This window comes from Numida meleagris, chromosome 6 (genome assembly GCF_002078875.1).
Source record: "Numida meleagris isolate 19003 breed g44 Domestic line chromosome 6, NumMel1.0, whole genome shotgun sequence".
NCBI lineage: Eukaryota > Metazoa > Chordata > Aves > Galliformes > Numididae > Numida > Numida meleagris.
Window position 1 is genome coordinate 7,619,151 of NC_034414.1, and position 19,409 is coordinate 7,638,559.

Sequence of the window (19,409 nt, forward strand, 5' to 3'; positions counted from 1 at the left end):
GCTTTGTGTTTTGTTTCTGTGAGGAAAAGGTTGTCTTGGCTCAGGTTCCTTGTGCCAAGAGAAGATTTGCATTTCAGACACAAGGTATGGAGCTAACTATGAACTGTCATGTTAACTTCTGCTCTGCTTTTTCTAATGACTGGTGGAGGTAGTTTCTTTCCTCTAGCTTCTGTCCTTGATGATCTCTTCACAATGTCATTAATTTTGGCCAGATATTTTGTACAGGTCTTGAATGCCTGTCTCAGAGTGTTAATTTCTACTATGCTGCAGAACACTTACAATTATGCATTGCGGAGCTGACATGGAGAAAAACCAAAGCCCTCTAGTGGCTTCTGGCATAAATCTCTTCTGAAAAATAAATGTTAGTTTCCTATTTACAAAGATCTAGGGGTGTCTAGTGATAAAGGTAGTTGACTGATGGCGTTCCCAAGTAGAATCAGCCTATGTTGTTTTTCCATAATTCACCAATTTCATAATTTTCTAGGTCCCTCCTCCCAGTTTCTTGCCTGCCTGTGAAATCTTGTTGTTTTGTAAGAGGCAAAATATTTGGGTGATGAACAAGTGCAAGAGAAACTTATCTAGTTATCTACTTAACGTATCACAGTGGCTTTGAACTACTTCATTACATGTTCATTAGTTCATGTTACAGTTGATACCAAGTTAATCCTATTTGTATTTAGCGTGTTATACAGCTATGGAAGTGATAATAAGGAAAGCTTTTGGAAGGAAGTGGTTCATAGCCTCAAAGACTTCTTTCTGTCTTTGTTAACAGCTGAGAGAAGGAAACTGGCTGAACGCTTTTAGTGATCATGAGGGAGGTTACATTATTACAGAAAGCAATACTTTTATCAGAAATACATGCACTAAGAACTACAACAAAATAGTAATTTATAAAGCTACTGCAAGTAGATTACCTTAGTAGTGCAATGAGAACTTCATAAGTACTTGTTTCTATTTCTAATCAATGACAGCATGATCCAAGAGTTTATTGCCAAGATGCAGTAAAACTTAGCTTTCACTTCTGATGTGATTTTGAACCCAATCGTATTCAAATTGTCTCAAGCAATTGATTTGAGATTTCTGTTTATCTCCTGGCAGAGGGGAATAAATAGTTTTAAATCAGCATATTTTGTGTAAAATTTGCAGATGTATAAACAATACCATATGTCAATGATCTTGGATAATACTTAATTGTGAAAATGCCTGTAGGAAAGCCATCTGAAATTTAAATGTACTGATAAGCATTGGACAAGGAATTTGTGTAGCATTGTATAAAACTAGAAAGTAAAGAAAACATGGTAATAAAAAATGATGGTAGTAAGACTGTCTATAAACATCCCCATGTCTGTAATCATTAAAAAAAAAAACACAGTCTGTGAATAGTCTTCAAGATTTTCCTGTATTCCTAGAAATGTTCCTAAAGTATATTCAGAATTGAAAATTTTGTTTAGACAATGAAAGAATGCAAGAAGGACCTCTGGTGAAGGACCTTTATTAATCTTGATTGCTACAAAATAAGAATCCAATTAAGGCATTGAAAAGATAAAGAAAGACCATCTGTGAGGGAATTTGCCTCAGAAATAATTGTAAGCTAATTTTTTTCGGATAAAGAGGACACTATACTTTGCAGAAGATAGAGAAGTTATAGATCATTTTAGGTTATGGTATCGAAGACTATCTGCCAGGAATATGAGCAAAAAGTCAAACCAGCGCTTCTTGGTCAGTGAAGGAGAAGTTTATATACATGTTCTTTCTTTCATGAGAGAGTAACACTGCATTCCACTGTGCTTCTGAAAATGCTTAAAGCAGTGTTCTGGGTAACATACTTCTTGCCTTGAGACATCTTAGCTGATTTCTGAAATCCAGCAATGGCCACATGCACTACATGTCAGACAGTAGTAGTGGGCATGGAATAATGAGCTCCAGGTGATGGAGCAGGGGAAGCTTTTCTTTTTAACTTAACAGAAGGCTTAGCTACAGAGGATCATTAACTGCTTGGTTCATTTTGTAGTAACAGGAGGAGATGAAGTCTATTAATTTTTTACAGGTAGCTTTTTGGGTTCTTGTTAAGAAATTCCTTTATTAAAAAAATGTTGTGCATGATTAAATTCACATAGAATTAATTAGGAAGCAAAGCTCGAGGGGTGGTTAACGTGCTTGACAAAGCCTGGTTAAGGTTAGTAAAATATTGCTCTGGCTACAAAAATGACGTTACTGCTGACACATTGCTTAGAACTGAGCATAATTAAATGAAGTTAACTGTGGTAGTACAGTCAGTTTAACAACTGCTGAGCTTTGCGCAGATTGATAAGAATAAATGAGAGTTTGATTTATAGATGGGAAATATTACAAAATTTTGCTATTGGTATAGGTAGAGGAGACTTACTCATTGAAGTACCTACCAAATGAATCATTGCTTTTTGCAATGTAAACTTAAGGAATAGACAGATATGTAATACTCAGCGAGTGTGCTTCAAAGTCAAAATGCTATTTAAATAGTTCTAAAATTGCAAAATAATGTGGAAAAGTCTATACAGCACTCTTTGATATTGTAGGTCTTTCATGAACAGCTGTACTAAGCATTATCAGGACCAGTAACCCTTGGGAAATGTTATTTAGATCTTATCTATCTTGAGGTGATCAGGAAAATTAAAGGTATTAGGACAATGAGCTTGATTGAAGAATTTTAAATCCCACTTCTTACTTGTGTTATATCCCCCTCTCTTCAGTAAGCTTTATTAAAGATCTTTAACTGCTTAGCTCACATTCATATTATGCATTTCTGTGGACAAGACCTTGCTATGTAACAAGCTAAGATCTTACTGTATCTATTTTTTACGTTAGATAAAAAGACTTTAAAAAAAAATGAATAGAAGAACTCTGTCATGGGATACATGAAGACAAACTATATACAAACACGGAGATGTATATGTAATCTCTCTGTGTGAAATCCATACCCTTCTGATCACGATTCTAGTTTTTAATAATTTTAAGCCAGTGTATATTACTTTTTTATACTTCTGTAGAGGCAGTATTTCAAGAATAGCTCTAAATATGCCCCAGATTTTATAATTGGCTTCTTTATTTTATCTAAGCTTTTCAGGTACAGTTGAACATGTTTCCTATGATAGTCAAAATTACAAATGGCACTTTTAATGGCAGGACTTATAACTAATTCAATATTTGTTCATCAAGTGAAAAAAAAAAATCATTGCAAATCTGCTTAATTTATTGTATCAATCTGCTCTTTTTTTTTTTCCTTTTCAAAATACAAACACATCCAGACCACAACTACTTTTGAGCCTTCCAGCTATTTTTCATGTTTTACTCAGAAAGAGGCATGTTGCAAGAATAACAACTGAAGCTGATCTTCACTGGTAAAAGTGTATCTATCATTTTATTTTCGTATAGTTTGTTTTTCTTCAAGTTTATCTTAACTTCCAGATGCCATGGGGATAACATTCTAGGACAACCATTGCAGAGATTCTGTACTTAAGTTAGTGAAATCAAGAAGCAATGCAGGAGAGTCATCCGTTGAAATAAAGCTTGCAGAACTAGTCTCTGAAGCTTTTCCTGTCCAAATGTTTTGCTTGAAGCTGTTTTTGCATGTAAAGCCTCAGTTCTGACCTTTGTGAGGAAATAATGAATGGTACACAGTTAAAGGCCAAATGCCATCCATACTTACTAACTTTTGCAATACTGCTTAAGTAAATTAAGTCAGTTAGAGCCCTAAAAGAGCACTTAATCCAAAGGCAGTTGAGTATAGAAACTGCACTGCGTTCCACAGCAATTTTGGTTTGCGGTTGGCTGATCTGTGAGCCAAACTATTAGCCATACTGAATCTAAAAGAGCTGTTGCTAATTAAGTTAATGTTGCTAAGGTCAGAGTCTGGACGTGAAGTACACGAATATGTGTATTTTTATTAATTATGCATGATTCAGTCCGTGATGTCTTTTATATTTTTTTCTTTATGAAAGTTTGCCATAATATCTTTGCCCGCTTTTTTACTATTTTTCAGTCCTTGATGATAAGAACTATGCAGGTCTCAATGCACACAGTGTAACACACAGTACTGTTCTATTTGGAGCATGCCATATTTATGTTACGTCAACTCACTAGCCTCTATCAGAGAACTTATGGACCTCCATAATATGGAATCAGTGAACACTCTGCTGGCAGTTAATTAGCATCAGTTCTGGATCTGCGTAAAACTAAAGCTGCAACAAAAAAAAATGTATTCTGTGCAGTGCATAGTTAGCTTTTAATACCCCAGTCAATCCTTTTCTTTAGGATCAATTGACTTAGATACAAGAAATAAAGCATATTTTTCAGACTGGACACAAACTCTTAGTTGTGGAAGAGAAAAATAGAAGGGTTTTACCTATAACTGGTACTATAAAAAGAGATAGTGGACGTATATGACATTTCTGCACTAAATAGAAACTGCTGTAGGATCTGGTCTGTATTATTAAGTAAACCTTTGAGGTTTATGTTCGTCTCAAAGATGCCTAGTTGCATATTTGATACTGGTAAATCTACGGATGTGTTACAAGCAAAGATAATCCCTACCAATAGCAGATAAAGCACTTAAATCTATGTTCCCAAAGAAAGCCTTGTTTTTTAATATTAGTAATCCTTTAATTAACTCGGTGTGGAAAGACCACGGTGCCTCTTCTAGGTTCCTTAGAGAGAGGCTTTCTGTGAAGAATCTGCTGTAGATGTTTACAAAAACGTCATTGATATATATAAAGCTCAACAAATTTTTAATATTTTTCTTTAAGAATTTGTAAAGCCATTATGTTCAATACATTTAAGAATGCTAATGTGCTTTACGAAATGAGTGGAGTCAACTGGAAGAAATTAAAGAGTTAACTGGAAGGTAGCAGAAAGTTTTGTCTGTTGGGAGAAACAATGCTTAAGAACTGTATGTAAAGGTAATATAAATTATTTTGTAAAAGGGAATAGAAATCAAGAAATAGGCTTCTTCATTTGTACACATAACTGCTTTCACCACCTAAGAAATTCTGATAAAGAGTAAAGCTGCAGTGTTTCAGGTGTCTTGAAATAAATGTGGCATATTAATATAGTTATACATATGTAATATATAAAACATAATAACAGTAATATTAAAACATTTACTAATAATACTGTCTGACGTATTTATCTTTTTGAGCACCTTAGAGTTAAGGGTATGTGGGCATAATCAGGAATGTTTTTTCACACACAGCAAATCGAACCCACAGAAATAATAAAGTTCTCCTGGCTATCAAGAGATGAAACATCATATTACCAAAGAAAATCTTACTTGATATCTGCCAAGTGCAAGGTCGTATTACAGTACATAAAAATACACTAAACTGTGTCTTGAGAATAAGGTACACCAAATACCGTCTTTAGAACATTTTTGCCATGTAAGATCATCTACAAGTAGTGAAAGTATTCATTCTTCATACTCCTGGAATTTTAAAACTCATTTTACTTTTAACAATTCTTTATTTCAACTGGCATAGTAAGTTTGCAGTAGGATAGATTAGAGCTAATTCTAAACATGGAAGTAAATACTTGAAACACAGAAAAGACTGTTGGTAAAATAAAAAGAACTTTTAAGAAGACAGACTGCCATCAAAATTTCAATTGCAGTTAGTTTTTGTAAATAAATTCCTGACTTTGTATTTAATTTGTGCATTGTAAAAAAAAAAGTAAGTAAAAATATTGGTGTCTCTTCCTGCTGGTCTTTTAAAATACATTTGACATGAGTAAAATATGGTAATTTCTCTCAGTATAAAGCAAGAAAGAATATAAGTATTCTAAAGCCTCAAGCTTTTGAAGATTCTTCCTTTCCTTGTCACTCATTTAGGTATTATTCCTTTTCACTCATTTAGGTATTTTCTTCTTCCTAAGTCTCATAATTCTGTGTATTTATTTAACTTTTCCTTCATTTGCCCCATTATGAAGTCTGTTTCTTTCATTTACAAAGCAAAGAGTGAATCAGCATGTACGTACAGCTTAAAATCAAACCTACTGTAGATTGCTGGCTGAATGAAAGTCATTAATGCTTTTTAATAACTGAAATATTTTAACACAAATAATAACTTTAAACTTCTTTATAGTTTTTAGTTGTGGTATTTGATGATCTTGACAAATAGTACATGTAATATATATACATAGTCAAATGTTGTAGATTTTCTGTAATTAGAGATTAATTCACTATTTAACATTATATACTTCTGCCAAGACAAGATACTTTGAGAGGAGAGAATATAGTCTTATCCTCAGTTTTATATACTACACTGTTGTCAATAGACAAGATATTTATACAGTAATAAATACGTTAAAGATGCATCCATTTCAGAAGTCAGTGTTTGCATATGAATATACTGGATTTACAAGTCTGATTTGGGGAAAATCTAAATTCCAATCACGTCAAAGAACAAGCAGGAAAATCCTTACGTGAACATTGTGTGCATCTTTACACATGGTAATTCATTCAATTTAAAACGTTATTTCCTAACTATCAGTAAAATTAGTGTTAGCAAAGATTAACAGATGGCTGTGATGGAAGGAAAAATTCAGTGTTGTAGCAAGCATGCAGAACACATTGAAGGCTGCCTAGAACAGCATTCTGCTTCCAAAACAACCAAAAACATTGACATACAATAATATAAACCCTGACTGGGGCTATATTAATGACTTCTTATTTCCTTTAAAAATGATTAAAGACAACAGTAATCAAATTATATGGAACTAAATGCCTAGTTACGGTTTTGCTACTGAAAGTTCCCTGATGACATTCAGTGACGTAACGGACAATAACTACAAATTTCATGCTATGCTCTTTCCCATTACATTTTTGAGAATTCTGGTCACCTTGGAACACAAATTGATCTAGAATTTAAGCAGAAGACCTGAAGCTATTGTACGTCTCCTGCTGCAGTCTTCCTTATTCTGCTTCCTAATCACTGGAATGGTAATACTAATGTGCTGGAATTCTTTTACAGTTGAAATTTTAAAGAAGCTTTGAAGGAATATTATTCCTTGGTTTTGGAAACTAATCTGCGAATGAAAATGAGGAGGGAGAAAATGCTTGTGTCAGGAACACACGTGTTACAAACTGCTCTTTATGTACAGAGATGGGGCATTATTCTTGATGGTATTGAAGAAGAGCCCAGGATTTATGAGTTATGATTGCACTAGTTTGGCATCGAGGGCCTGATGGAAATGAAATCCAGGGTAGAATTTGTGTTTTGTTTTTATTTTTTGAGTGTCTGCCACAGAAGAAAAACAAAACATAGTGAATCGCAAGCTTTTGTCTGTTTTTCTCTTCCCCAGTCTACTGTTTGCCTCATAGGGATTTATCTGAATATACAAGTCCAGATTTTGTGCAGAGCACTTCCAAGTTCCCACGTCTTTTGTACAACCCGAGAGCAGATACTGATAGACTCTAACTGCCCTAACCTATGTGTAATCATCTCCTCTAATTTCTGCAGTTTCTTTTCCCTGTCCCAAGAGTTTACCTGACTGTTTTAGAAGTTAGCTGTGGTGTGGTATTGCTGTGTAACTTTTCACCGGGCTGCTGTGAAGCAGTTAAGTTGCAAGAAAACTGTGAAAGCCTCATATGAGGCCTCGACCCTTACACCTCTATCCAGTGCCTCGGGACCTGTGTTTAAACTCAGGTCTTTGGCTTCCTGGTTTCATCTTGCACCTGCTTCATTGCTGCAGACTGGTCTGGCAGAGTTTTTGCTGACAGTGCTACCATCACTGGATCTCTTTGCAATTCTTGTCTGAGCAGTCGGGAGCTTTGTCCCATGTTGGTGAGGTAGCGCATTATCACCCTCAGCTCCCAGCTTACCTGGCCTTGTGGAGCAATTCTGAGATCATCAGCCACCATTTATTTTGGACATGAGACAATACTAGAAACATTTCTGAGTGGTTATGTCTTTAAACTACCTTGTTTGTTTATTTAAGAGACGTGTTTGCCTTTTGTTTTATACTGTGCTTTGGTAGGGTAATGACTTAAGATATTATACTTCTTTCTGATCGTGGAGGAAGAAACAGTCATCTCCTGCGTTTTTGTAAACAAATTGGCAAACTTGCAAACAGCTACATCTGCAGTTAAATTACAGTTCCTGTAATTTAAGTAGAAGCCAATCTGAAACACAGATACACATATAAAAGCATAAAGGTTGCACAGGAATCTGTGTACCTATCTATCATAGGAAAAAAATATTTTGATGAGCATCAGAAGCAGCTATTCCCTTCAATGCTGCTTCAGCCCAAAGATTTCAGAAGTCTAAGCAAGTGGAGAGCTTCTAGTTTGGATGTTTCTCATTCCTATCAACTGTCGGATTTGTGTTTTGTTGGGTTTTTTTTCTGAAATTCCATATAAATCAGCATTTTAATTAATTTTTAAGGTAAAACTGTCTAACATAAGCATAGCTGATTTAATAGAGATGTATATCTCATGCATGTATTTTCAGATTAATCATAAATTTATTTTCTGAAAGTTGGAATTCTACATGTTGAAACATGAACTCCTGACTGCCAGAAAAGTGAATTTTTGAACAGTGCTGCTGTTTGTTGCTGTTAGACAGAGATGCAAGGTTGTAATGTAGACAAATGCATGTTAATGGATGTGCATACTGCTTTGAAGGAATGCCTGCATGCATTTCAATTTGTGAGATATATCTGTGATTGGTACTGTGGTTCTACTTATAAATACTTAAGTTCCTCTGGTCATGTTTTATTGTTAAGCACTGGAAACTCTAAGAACTAGCCATACAAATAACAAAGGTCATTTTATTTTACCAAATCTTTGCTTTGTTTAATCTTAAAATGGAACAATGTAGTAGCATAGAGCCACTTCACAAGATATACCAGATGTATGGCAGTCTAGTTCAGCTATCTCATTGACATTTCTCAGTCTTAGAAAAAGTGAATGCTTAACACGAGAACCTCTCACCTCCCTAAACAAAGTATTATTTGTCCTCTTTCTGCTTTTTTGGTTTTGTTTTGATTTTTCTTTTTAACAACCCAGGTTGTACTTTTGAAATTGGTCAATCAAAAGAGAGAGGATTTACCTTTTCATTATTTATTGAAGGTTCTCTTCATCCCTTGTTTAGCAAAGTACTCTTTCTCTAGAGTCTCAGTGGTTATCCTTACTCCCATCAGAACCGCATACTCATTGCCTCCTTTTCTAAATCATTTTACTACCATACCACCAGTATGTGATGTTTTTTCTGTTGCTCAGCCTCTTCTGCTGACTCAGCTTAATGTATTCAGTGTTATCTCTAGTATCTGTAACTCCTTGACATACTGCTCTGCCAGGCCTCCAGCTGTAGGTTTCTTCTCAGCTTCGAGTCCCAGTACAGCCTCTGCTTCACATTAATGCACAGCTTCTTTACTGAGCTGTGTGTTCCTTTGTCACCTATTTGCTGTATTTCACGCCTACTTTTGGCTTGGGGCACAAAATTGCATTGACTTTCTCACGCTGTAGATCGGCATGGTCAATGTCTGTCATCTTCATTTTGCCTGTAGTTTTAATCTGCTCCCCAGTGCAAATTTTTTTTCGGTTGCTTTTCTGCTTCCTAGCCCCTCCTGTCCCTTCATTCCGTCTTAACTCTTCTTCTGTCTCTATTTCAGTCAGTCTTCCTAACATCAGGAGCAGATTCTTGCTACTAATTACTTGATTACTTGTCCATTGCCAGCCCATCTCCCCTATTTCTTTCACTGCTGAATAATTTCTGTCCAATATACCAACTATACCCTTTTTTCTCTCCTTTTTGTGATCACATTGACTTCAGTTACTGAGTTAAGGGTCAGATATTTGAAATCAGTATGAAACATTATTTTGGAATAACAGATTGTTCTTACAATATCAGTATGATGTGGATTGTGTTCTCTTTCAGACAACATTTAATCATCCGCTGCTGTGCACAGGAGCGATTTTATGCTTTGTATTACGTGGATGCATGTACTCATATTGTGCACTGTTCAGCTGTGAGATTTACTCTGTGGCAGAAGCAGACAAGGGAGACTTGGTTGCAGTCCTAAGTCTCGAGAAAGATACATCTACTCTGATGGTTTAACTTTTAATTTTTCTGAAGATATTTTCCAAGGTTATGAATCTATTGCCTTAAAAATATGAATAGACTGCAGTCTATGCAGGCTTGACATTCTGAAAAAGCATGCATAGCCAGTAAAACTGCTATGTGTTTCTCTAAATGTTAAGGCAAAAATTATGATTATGATTCCAATTTACATCAAGCCTGAAATATTTCAGAAGAGACAGCAAGTGAAGTAGTTCTATGAAAACCTGCAAAAGCCCTCAATTTGATCCTGAGCTCTTGGGTTATAATTACCATTATGCATGGCATGGAATAAAAGCATAGATAAAAGATAGCTGACATGTTGTTGCTTATTTGCGCACATATACCTTTTGCAGGGCTTTTGTGACTTGTGGCCTTGTGCTAGCATAAGTTCCCGGTGAACCATTCCTCTCATTTTTGTAAACAGGTGGTAGTCTAGATTCTATTTTAGAAAAGAGACTTTTTTAAAGGTCCTGTGTAAAATGTGGTGCATTGATTTCAGATTACGATTTTCAGGTAGATGTACCTTAATTGACAGCTCTGCAAACTTGTTCTTGTTGATTGGAGTCAAGGCTGTGCCAGCTTCAGTTGTAAAGGTACATCCAAGAGAGCAGGTACCGGTTACTGAAGTTGCTTCACACTGTTTTGCAGGCTTGGAACACTAGTTAGCAGTTTTGTTAATAATAAGTGAGACAAAGGAGCCACATAACTGGATGAGTCAAAATACACAGAGATTTCTAGTAGGAATGTACTGTTTGTTTAAAAACAATTTTCTGACTACATTTCCATTTCAGTCTCGTTATTAAGAATGGCAAATTTTCAATTTTAATTTCCTCCTGAGAGAGAATGAGTAGGGCTAGAGGGAACCTTACAAAGGGAGAGGGAGAGCACAGGAGAAAGGCAAAGCAGGGATACAGGTATTCCTTAGCAGGCATTTTGTATACGTAATGTGAGTCAATATCAACAGGGGCCTTAATTCTCCTGAATCCCTCTGCTGCAGTTAATTACACAGGCAACAGCATGTAAGAAAACACTCCTTTTGAGGAAGAGGAGAGAAAAATCTACTGTGTTTTACTCAGAGACACATAAAAAGGAGAGCTTGTTTCCTTGTGACATTACTGGTCACGAAGAATGATTTCCTTAGTGTAAGCTAAATCATTTCTTTTCTGTGTGTCAAGGCTTCAGAGCATGTGAAATAATATTAAGACTGGTGCTACAGTCTTAATACTATTATGTGCGAAGTGGGACTGTTAGCTGAATTATACTCAATTCCTATTTCTAGAAGAAACCATCAATTCATGGACTACAGACAGTTAAGAAAAATAGGATCACAGCTGGTTTTTCTCACAGGTTTGTAATAGGCATAGCTTAGTTGCTGGTATTTCATTAGATTGTTGTGTTTTTGAAGAAGCTTTTGTGCTTTACAGAGCCTGTATGGGATCTGAGCTACTCTAACTTTCAAAAGTACATAGAAATCTTGCATGTTAACAGACTAAAGCCATATCTATCCTGTTTACCTGTCAGTGTGCGGAGAAACTCAGTATAATATTTCCCAAAACATTTCTCTGCAACTACAGAAGTATAATGTCCACCTGAAACATCAAAGATACTTCGAATATCCCTACTGTTTACATCACAGCTGGTTAGAGATGGATCACTGTACATCAGCTGTGCTTTCCTCCAAAGACAACAATCTGTTTTGTACTTGCCATTCTTATTAACACTGTCGGCAGGAAACAAGAACTGGACTCATGAAGTTCTGTGCAACCTTGGGAGAATGCTTTAACCTGTCTGTCTGACTGGCTTCTCGTACTGTGTAATCAGAACCACTTTGCAGTAGCTTTCTACTGTTTTGTTATTTTGGGGTGATTTTTGAACATGCTGTGATGAAAAACTACCAATGTGCTGAAATTATTAACGCTCTTTCAGGTAAATTCAACCATGTCTTTCAAACTAAAATAAAATGAGGAAAAGAAGAATCTTGATGATAATCTCTCCTATGGTTTAGTTCCTATTGTAATTAACAACAAAGCTTACGGTGCTCTTATGGTCAGCTGATCTCTGCAACCTAGTAGAGAGAAAAAGAAAAAAAAAATCAGCTCAGAAAAAAGAACTCCACCATCTCCAATAACTGCTTTAACGGTCCTTGCAAACAGCAGTGCTTTCCCGCAGAAATTTGTGGAGAATTGCTTTGTACTAATTAGTATTTACTCTGCATTTCAAGGCATTGAGATTTTTCATGTAGATGATATCTCTTCGTAGCTCATTAAGCTCTATAACACAAATAAAAGATGCCAAAGGACTCATCTGTGAAGAAAACACACACTTGTTTCTTGCTGTGCTGTGTGGTTATCTTGAATGATAACAAATTTGGTGGCAAGAAGAAAATATCTTTGTAGAGATAACGGAGCAGGGTTTTTTTTTTTTTAGTTTGAACTCCTGTCACTCTTCTTTTTGTAGCTTATTGTCTGTTGATGAATTTTAAAGAAGCCCTTGAGGCTTTGGCACTGCGTAAAAGCATTGCACTAACTTCTCAAGTCAAAATAACCTTACTGCACACCCAAACCTGGTTTATGTTGCTTGTTTTTCCTCCCAGCTGGACTGAAAAAGGAACTTGCAAAAAGAAGGCTGAACTGGAAGTCAATAGTAGCACTCTGAGAATCAGTTTTTTCCTGGCATTCTGATTTAATATATTTCTCCACCTGTTAAATGTAACCAATGTTTTCAAATTACTGTCGCATGTTACATGCAGCTTAAATGGTTATCCAGCACCATAATGCCTCATGCAGACTGATTTTTAAAAGTAATTGCTTTATTCTAGAGGAATTGGATGTACTTATGATGAGTAAGTAAAATGTAGGCTTGACGTAGCTGCTCGTTTCAGTCAAGCACTGCTGAAGTTCTCTTGTAAACATGACCACATTCTGCCCGTTTTCAGTTTAGCATATTTAATGAGTACATTATTGGTACCAAGAGCAAACAGTTATTTGTAAATCTGAATTTTAAAATGTTATAAGTTAATATCAAATTCATTTTTTATCTGTTTAAAGTCCTGATATAGCAAAGACCATTGCCTTTCAATGTATAATCCCACAGGTGCCTAAGACCTCCCTTATTTGCTTCCCCACAGCTGTTAGTTTTACTGTCACTTAACTAAACTCCATTTTTGTCAGAAAAAAACTGTTGTAAGAGATATTCAGAAACCATTTAGCAACCGTAGCAGGCATATAGTAGCTTCTGTTTTGGCAGTGGTATCAACATGTTTTCATGTTTTATCATATGCTAAATCCTTGATTTAGTAGTTTAGTAGCCTTTAGTAGTTCTGGTATAGAGCGGCATTTGATAGAGAGGAATGTGAACACATGGAACAAGGAGCATGGGTGGAATTGCTGCTTCAAACAGACATCTGTCATTGTGCATGTTCTAGCATGGTTACCAAAGACTTATTTTGTGTTTGTTAAGTACAATCTAGTAACTAGACATCTCAGTAGCACTATTTCTACTTAACATTCTTTCCAACTTGCACAGCTCTATTTGACTTTGAGCACTTACATCTCCCTGTCTCAGGTCAGAGAGACCCTGCTTTTGCTCTCGCAGCTGAGGCTAATAATTACACCTGATACTCAATGCAAAACAGGTGGGGAGCTAAGAAAACCTCGTTTGTAATCTTTCTGCACTGTGGTTGACCTCCAGTGTTAGCTGTACTTGAAATTCAGACATTTGTTGGACTTATGGAGACAACATGGGAGCTGAGCTCTTGAGGTAAGCACCAATTATACTCCCCTTCCTGTTTTCTTTAGTTTGTAGACAAGGCAAATGAAAAGAGCTTTAAGTAGTAGAATTTTACTTTTCCTAACTATGAGTTGATAAGCAGATGTTTTTGGTATCTTAATCATATGTGTTCAGTTATTCAGGGTTGCTTAATGTTCTCGTGTCTGCTCTTGAGAAGATTTGAAGGTATTGCAGAGAACAAATGAGGAATTTTAGGGTTAGCTTTAATACCTGTGTTGGTATATCTCATTTTCCTCTACTGAAATGGCCTTCTTATTGCTATGGATTGTGGTAGCTTATGTATAAGCACAGACATGCTGCTGTATTAACTCCTAATGGGTCAATTAGTTTCTTCAGGTCTATTTATAGTAGGTATTCTTAGGAATGATTGTTTGTGCTGTGTTAAAATCTGGAATGGATCAGAAAATGAAATAGTTCATGAGAAACTTCCTCTGTGGTGTGAAAATCCAGTAGCTGTTCTCTAACAGAGTCACAATTGTTCAGGTGGATTTCGGAACTACCTCTATGCTCTGAGTTCAAAACAAACTTGAAAATGTGTTGTGCAGGAAATACTAGTGCTAAAATGCTTGTGTGGGGTAACCGGTCCCGAGCTTGCTTCAGGGAGGTCTGCAAGTTTTCATTCCTGTGTGAATAAAGCATTAATCTCTGGAGACATTACCCATTTGATTGTTACACTTTGTCAGTCTCTTCAGCTTTCGACATGCAGTAGTATTTTTAATATTTCTACTTGTAGTGATAGCTAGAATCTGGAAATGTCTTGGTGTTGATATTTTAGCTTTCCTTTGAATTAGCAGCCTTATAACATCTACATGAGACTACTCAATTTTTCACACCCTTCGTGTACAAAGACCTATTTTCTACTGGCAAGGCCTGAATTGCCAGTATTCAATCCTGTTCTAATGGAGTGTAGAGGTTATGAAGGTAGGAAACTGCAGTGAGTCAAGTCTAGGTTTTGTGATCTGTAAATGGTGTCTGGCTTCATGGAAGAGAGGGGGAAAAAAAAAAGACAGAAACTCTTAGAGCTGTCTGGGTTTGGTTTCATCTAACTGAAACAATGGTGAATTTATGCTACTTGCATATTACTTTTCAAACAATACTATGACCCCAAACTTGTTTCAAGTACAGAAATGTTCTTTTGTAAGAAAGGATTGTCTTGGAAAATGTTTCTAATAAGGTTTGATACAGGACTTGACCAACGGTGAGGTATACTGAATTACCAACTCTATATTAATCCTCTTGAAGCTTGGTAGTTTTAACTTTGACATCATATGGACGTCAAGCACGTTCACAAAGGATTAGCATCTCTTCCTCCTACTCCCCCCTGTAGGGGAGGAGTAGGGAAAATTGCCATTAGCTATTGAGGAGGCAGAATAAAGTGGAATTCCTGCTCTTGATCTTGCAGCATCTGCTGGTAGTAGGGAATGAGAAAAAAGTGGTGGCTCTGGGGCTGGGCTGGCTGCTGTTTGCCAGAAATGCCAAGTATTGTGTAGTCCAAAGGGGACACAAATACTGTCCATCCTCTTGTAGCACTTGAAACTGAAGAAGTCTGGAAAGTATTTCAAATGCCTGGGGCTTAAAAGTTAAAACAAGACCCCAAACCCATTTTAATTGAAACATCATATTTAATGGATTCTTGTTTTGTTGATTTTTGTTGTCCTTTTCTTTGTTTGTTTTAAGAGACAGGAGATCTATAAAACCTTTTCTTCACGATTTTCATGTGAGAAGATTTAACATGAAGCAAGTTTGTTTTACCCTTTGATAGCCCATGTGAGTGATTTATAAAAACTTCTACAGAGACACCACCATCTTTGATGCTTTGTTAAGGAGCCAAATTGCTCCAGGTGGCTTAGACAGATGCTAGCACCTTGACTACGCCCTAGTTTGTATACTGTTTTAATAGTTACTAATTACCTATTCAATGTCATTACCATGTTTCTGTTTTGGCACAAAATTACAGAGCAAGTTACAACAGTCACCAGGATTGCTATGTATTCTGCCAACAGAAGAATACAAGAATTGTTAGGGTGCTTATGAGGTATGTTGAGAAGCTAGTGTGTGTACTTAACTCTTTCAATTTATGTTTATTTTGGACTTTCTGCATTCTTCATGGTTTTGATCCTTGACTGGGACTGACAACCTGAACTAATACTACTTGCTTCTTCAATACAGTGCTCTAGCCCTTACCAGCATATTTCTTACAATTTGGAATCAGTCAGTGGAAAAAATTAAACCTTCTTGGACACTCTTCAGAAATGTGGGTGGTTGTGGTTTTCTTTGGAAGTTATAGTACTAAATACTATTATTCCAAGATCTAAGTTATTAAGGAAGAAAATCTCCAGTGACCTCTTGTTATAAATACTCTGTGTAGTAAATTTAATTTTTATTTTACTGTGCAAGTAAGCAATCCATATGAAGATACGAGAGAATAAGATTTTGCTTTTCCTTCATTGATCCTAACTGATCCTACTTCATAGGAGATACCTGTTTCATAGCAGGAGTTTTAAACCGTATTCATTTGCTTTTCATACCTATTTTTCAGACAGCATTTCCTAGTGAATGCCCCGTCGAGGGAGGTAGTTTCAGCGAGGCAAATTGTTTGGGGTAGAGCACCACGCTAATGCAGATGCCTCTAGTTATAGCACTACTTCATTTGACACTGCTTTGTTAGTAGGTATGTGCTGCGCCCACAGGGTAACCCCGCACGTAATGTATTCCAGCGTAGGTTGGGTAGGACTTCTCCTCTGAGTAATTGTACATCTACAGAGGGAAGTTTTCCTGGCATAACTAAAATGATTAGCGGTGTGATTTGTTCTGGGAGCATTGCTTTGCTGATAACAGACTGTTTTATTTTTATAAAACACAGTAGTGGAAACACCAAGAGCATTTTGGCTGGCTTGATTTAAAAAAAAAAAATTATAGTGAGGAGTCAACCAACACCCCTCTAGTGAGATCTTATCTACAGTAGAATACTTAGTTTTTACATTTAAATTACTGTTTAGCTGTCAGAGTTCACTTCCACATGAAATATGTAATGAAAACTTACCAGGGCTGTTGTCTGGACTGTCTTTGAGGGCAGTGATCCTTGTGCTTGAGTTTATCGCTTCATGGCCAACTCAGATTTCGAAATGTAGTTGTTTTGTATCTGTGATCTATTTTTAATTCCATTGGCTTTTTTGGACTACAGATAATTCATGGAAGAATAATAGAGTTCTCACTGTAAGTTAAAGGAATCGAGCATACTGTCATTAAAGGAGAGCATATGTTTTGGATCACAGGACTTGAACCCAGTTCATTCCCTTTACTGCTGTCAGTGTGGAGCAATGAGCCTCGGTGAATTCTGAGACTTGAGGAAATTTTCCCACAAAAGTTTTGTCATTCATCATGTTGATTTTTATAAGGCTTTTGCTCCTTATTTCTCTCTGATGCTTTTGCCTGAATTTTTTGACTCAGTAATAGTTAAAAGCTTGCAGAAATGGGGGGAGACATGTTGCATTACAGCTATTGTCAGTATCTGAAGTTATGTTTACATAGCAATCTTGATTTGAGATGCAGCCTGCCAGAAACTTTTTTTGACACGTTTTGTTTTTTTTTCCACCAGTGAATGCAGATGGAAAGTTTGTTAGCTATCCTCACAAAAACATTGCTTTTCACTTGCCCGTCAGTTTTGCACCTGTTCAAAGAAGTTACCTTGTCAGCTGTACCAGTGTAATAATTACCCTGTGCAAGCACCTGCAGACTGTGCTGCTCTGGAAGGGAGGAAGATTTCAGCTGCAGGTTGTGCTGCAAAATGTATAGGAGGCAGCAGGTTGTTTTGAACTGGCTTCTCTACCAGGAAGGAGACGTGGAGCTGCACCTTTCAGAATTAATTGCCAGTATGGTCTAATCCTGTGTATTAATCATCACATTGCAGGCACTTATTTGAATTATTGTTTCATCAGTTGTGATCCTCTGTATGTCATTGGTGTTTTTGGAAGTGTAGCTCCTTTTTGCATAGGAGGAAAAAAAAATCAAAGCTTTGTTATGATTCTTTCACACTGAATTGTGGGGAGAATTAGTCTCCTTCTAAGTTCATTGGGGAAATTATGTGGGAGGTCAAGAAACAACAATGTTTAGCCTTAGGCTTACGGTCCTTTTAAATATGAAAGAAATAATATTTTTTGTACATTGTGGTTGAGAAAGTGCAGCAGCCAAATAGGAGCCTAGGGTAACTAGTGAAAGCCTAACCTCAGGGGGCGAACAATGCAAAGAACACAGGGGATTCTGCTCTCTACTGGGATGATTTTTGGAAAATATCTTCTTATTTATGGACTGGCTTTCGGTGTAGAGCTAAACCAGAATGGAAAGCTAAGAAGTTCTGAAATAGGGGTATGTGAAATCCCACCTGCAGACTGAATTCAGTTAGAATAAAATTATTCTAGAATAAAGTTGTCTGCTTAAATTTTAAATCTTTGTTTTTTATGGTTACGGTTGAAGCAGTGTCAATTCCTTAACTAAATTAAGGCCATTCAGACTTACTTAGAATGCATCCATTTAATGGAAGTAGGAAGGAGAAAAATGTACTTGGAGATGATACATTTGTTGTTATCCAGTTAAGGAAGCTGGCAAGTGATGTTACAAAAATTTTGGGAAGAATTGTGGTTTTACAGACAATGAAAGCAGTACTTAGGGCAACGCAATGTCTAGATAGTATTGCTGAGAATACAGTTATGATTGGTCTTCTGTTGTATAACTGATAAGTAATAGGGAAACCTCAAATCAATTATAACCATGGGATGATACAACAAATAGCTGTAATGTTTGACACTTGCAAGATCCAAAAGGTGTGTGAGATCTTGCATATTTCTTGTTTAAAGAAACAGTTCCATGACAGAGTAGCTGTTAGGCACTGTACCATCTAAGCAAATAAATTTTATGAAGAAACTATCCAGTTTATAACAGTTTGCAGTACAAGCTCTAAAAGTCCAGCTGAGATGAGTAATAAGTGAAAGTCTTAGCATTTGGGTTTTTTAAGTAAGTTTATTGTAGAAACTAAAATTTTATTTATTTTTTTCTAAGTTATATTTACATCACCAGAAGCCCCTAAATGTCTTTGCAGCAGTGTCTGAATTGTTTTGCAATTTATCTATATACTAAGGTGCCAGGGAGCTCTTATCAAAATCTGCTGGCTATGTTTCACAGTTATATTGAAGCTAAATACTTTGGTTTAAAATGTTTCTATTGTATTTCTTCATATGAAGTTGTTTGCAGTTTTTCTTCTATGATGTTCGCTTTGTATTTTGGTAATTGGAAATTAGTTCTCAGAGAATTGAAATAAATATTTTAAGATATCATAGCTACAGAGTATTTTACTTTTATTGAAGAAGAAAAAAGTTGGTATTGGCTATCTACCCATATTTGTTTAAACAACGTGATAAATTGTAGGATTTGTATTTATAATATATATATAAATGACAGTTCTTAATTTAAATTATAATATTTGTAAACACTAAGAAGTGTTTATCTTGACCTGTCCTTGAAAAAACTTGATTTCAA

At 36.1% G+C, this 19,409-nt stretch overlaps 1 long non-coding RNA gene across 22 annotated transcripts in view; it reads left to right on the forward strand.

Annotated features, from left to right (window-relative positions):
• The window catches only part of LOC110402020, a 160,255-nt gene that overhangs the window by 27,347 nt on the left and 113,499 nt on the right, over positions 1-19,409 (forward strand). For 3 of the 22 annotated variants that reach the window (XR_002440816.1, XR_002440819.1, XR_002440820.1), the window contains exon 4: positions 13,653-13,847. The exons of 18 other annotated variants lie outside the window; for them this stretch is intronic. This is a non-coding gene — a long non-coding RNA (uncharacterized LOC110402020). Of the gene's footprint in view, positions 1-69; positions 85-13,652; positions 13,848-19,409 lie in introns of those variants that run through there. One more of the 22 variants, XR_002440825.1, reaches the window with a different exon arrangement.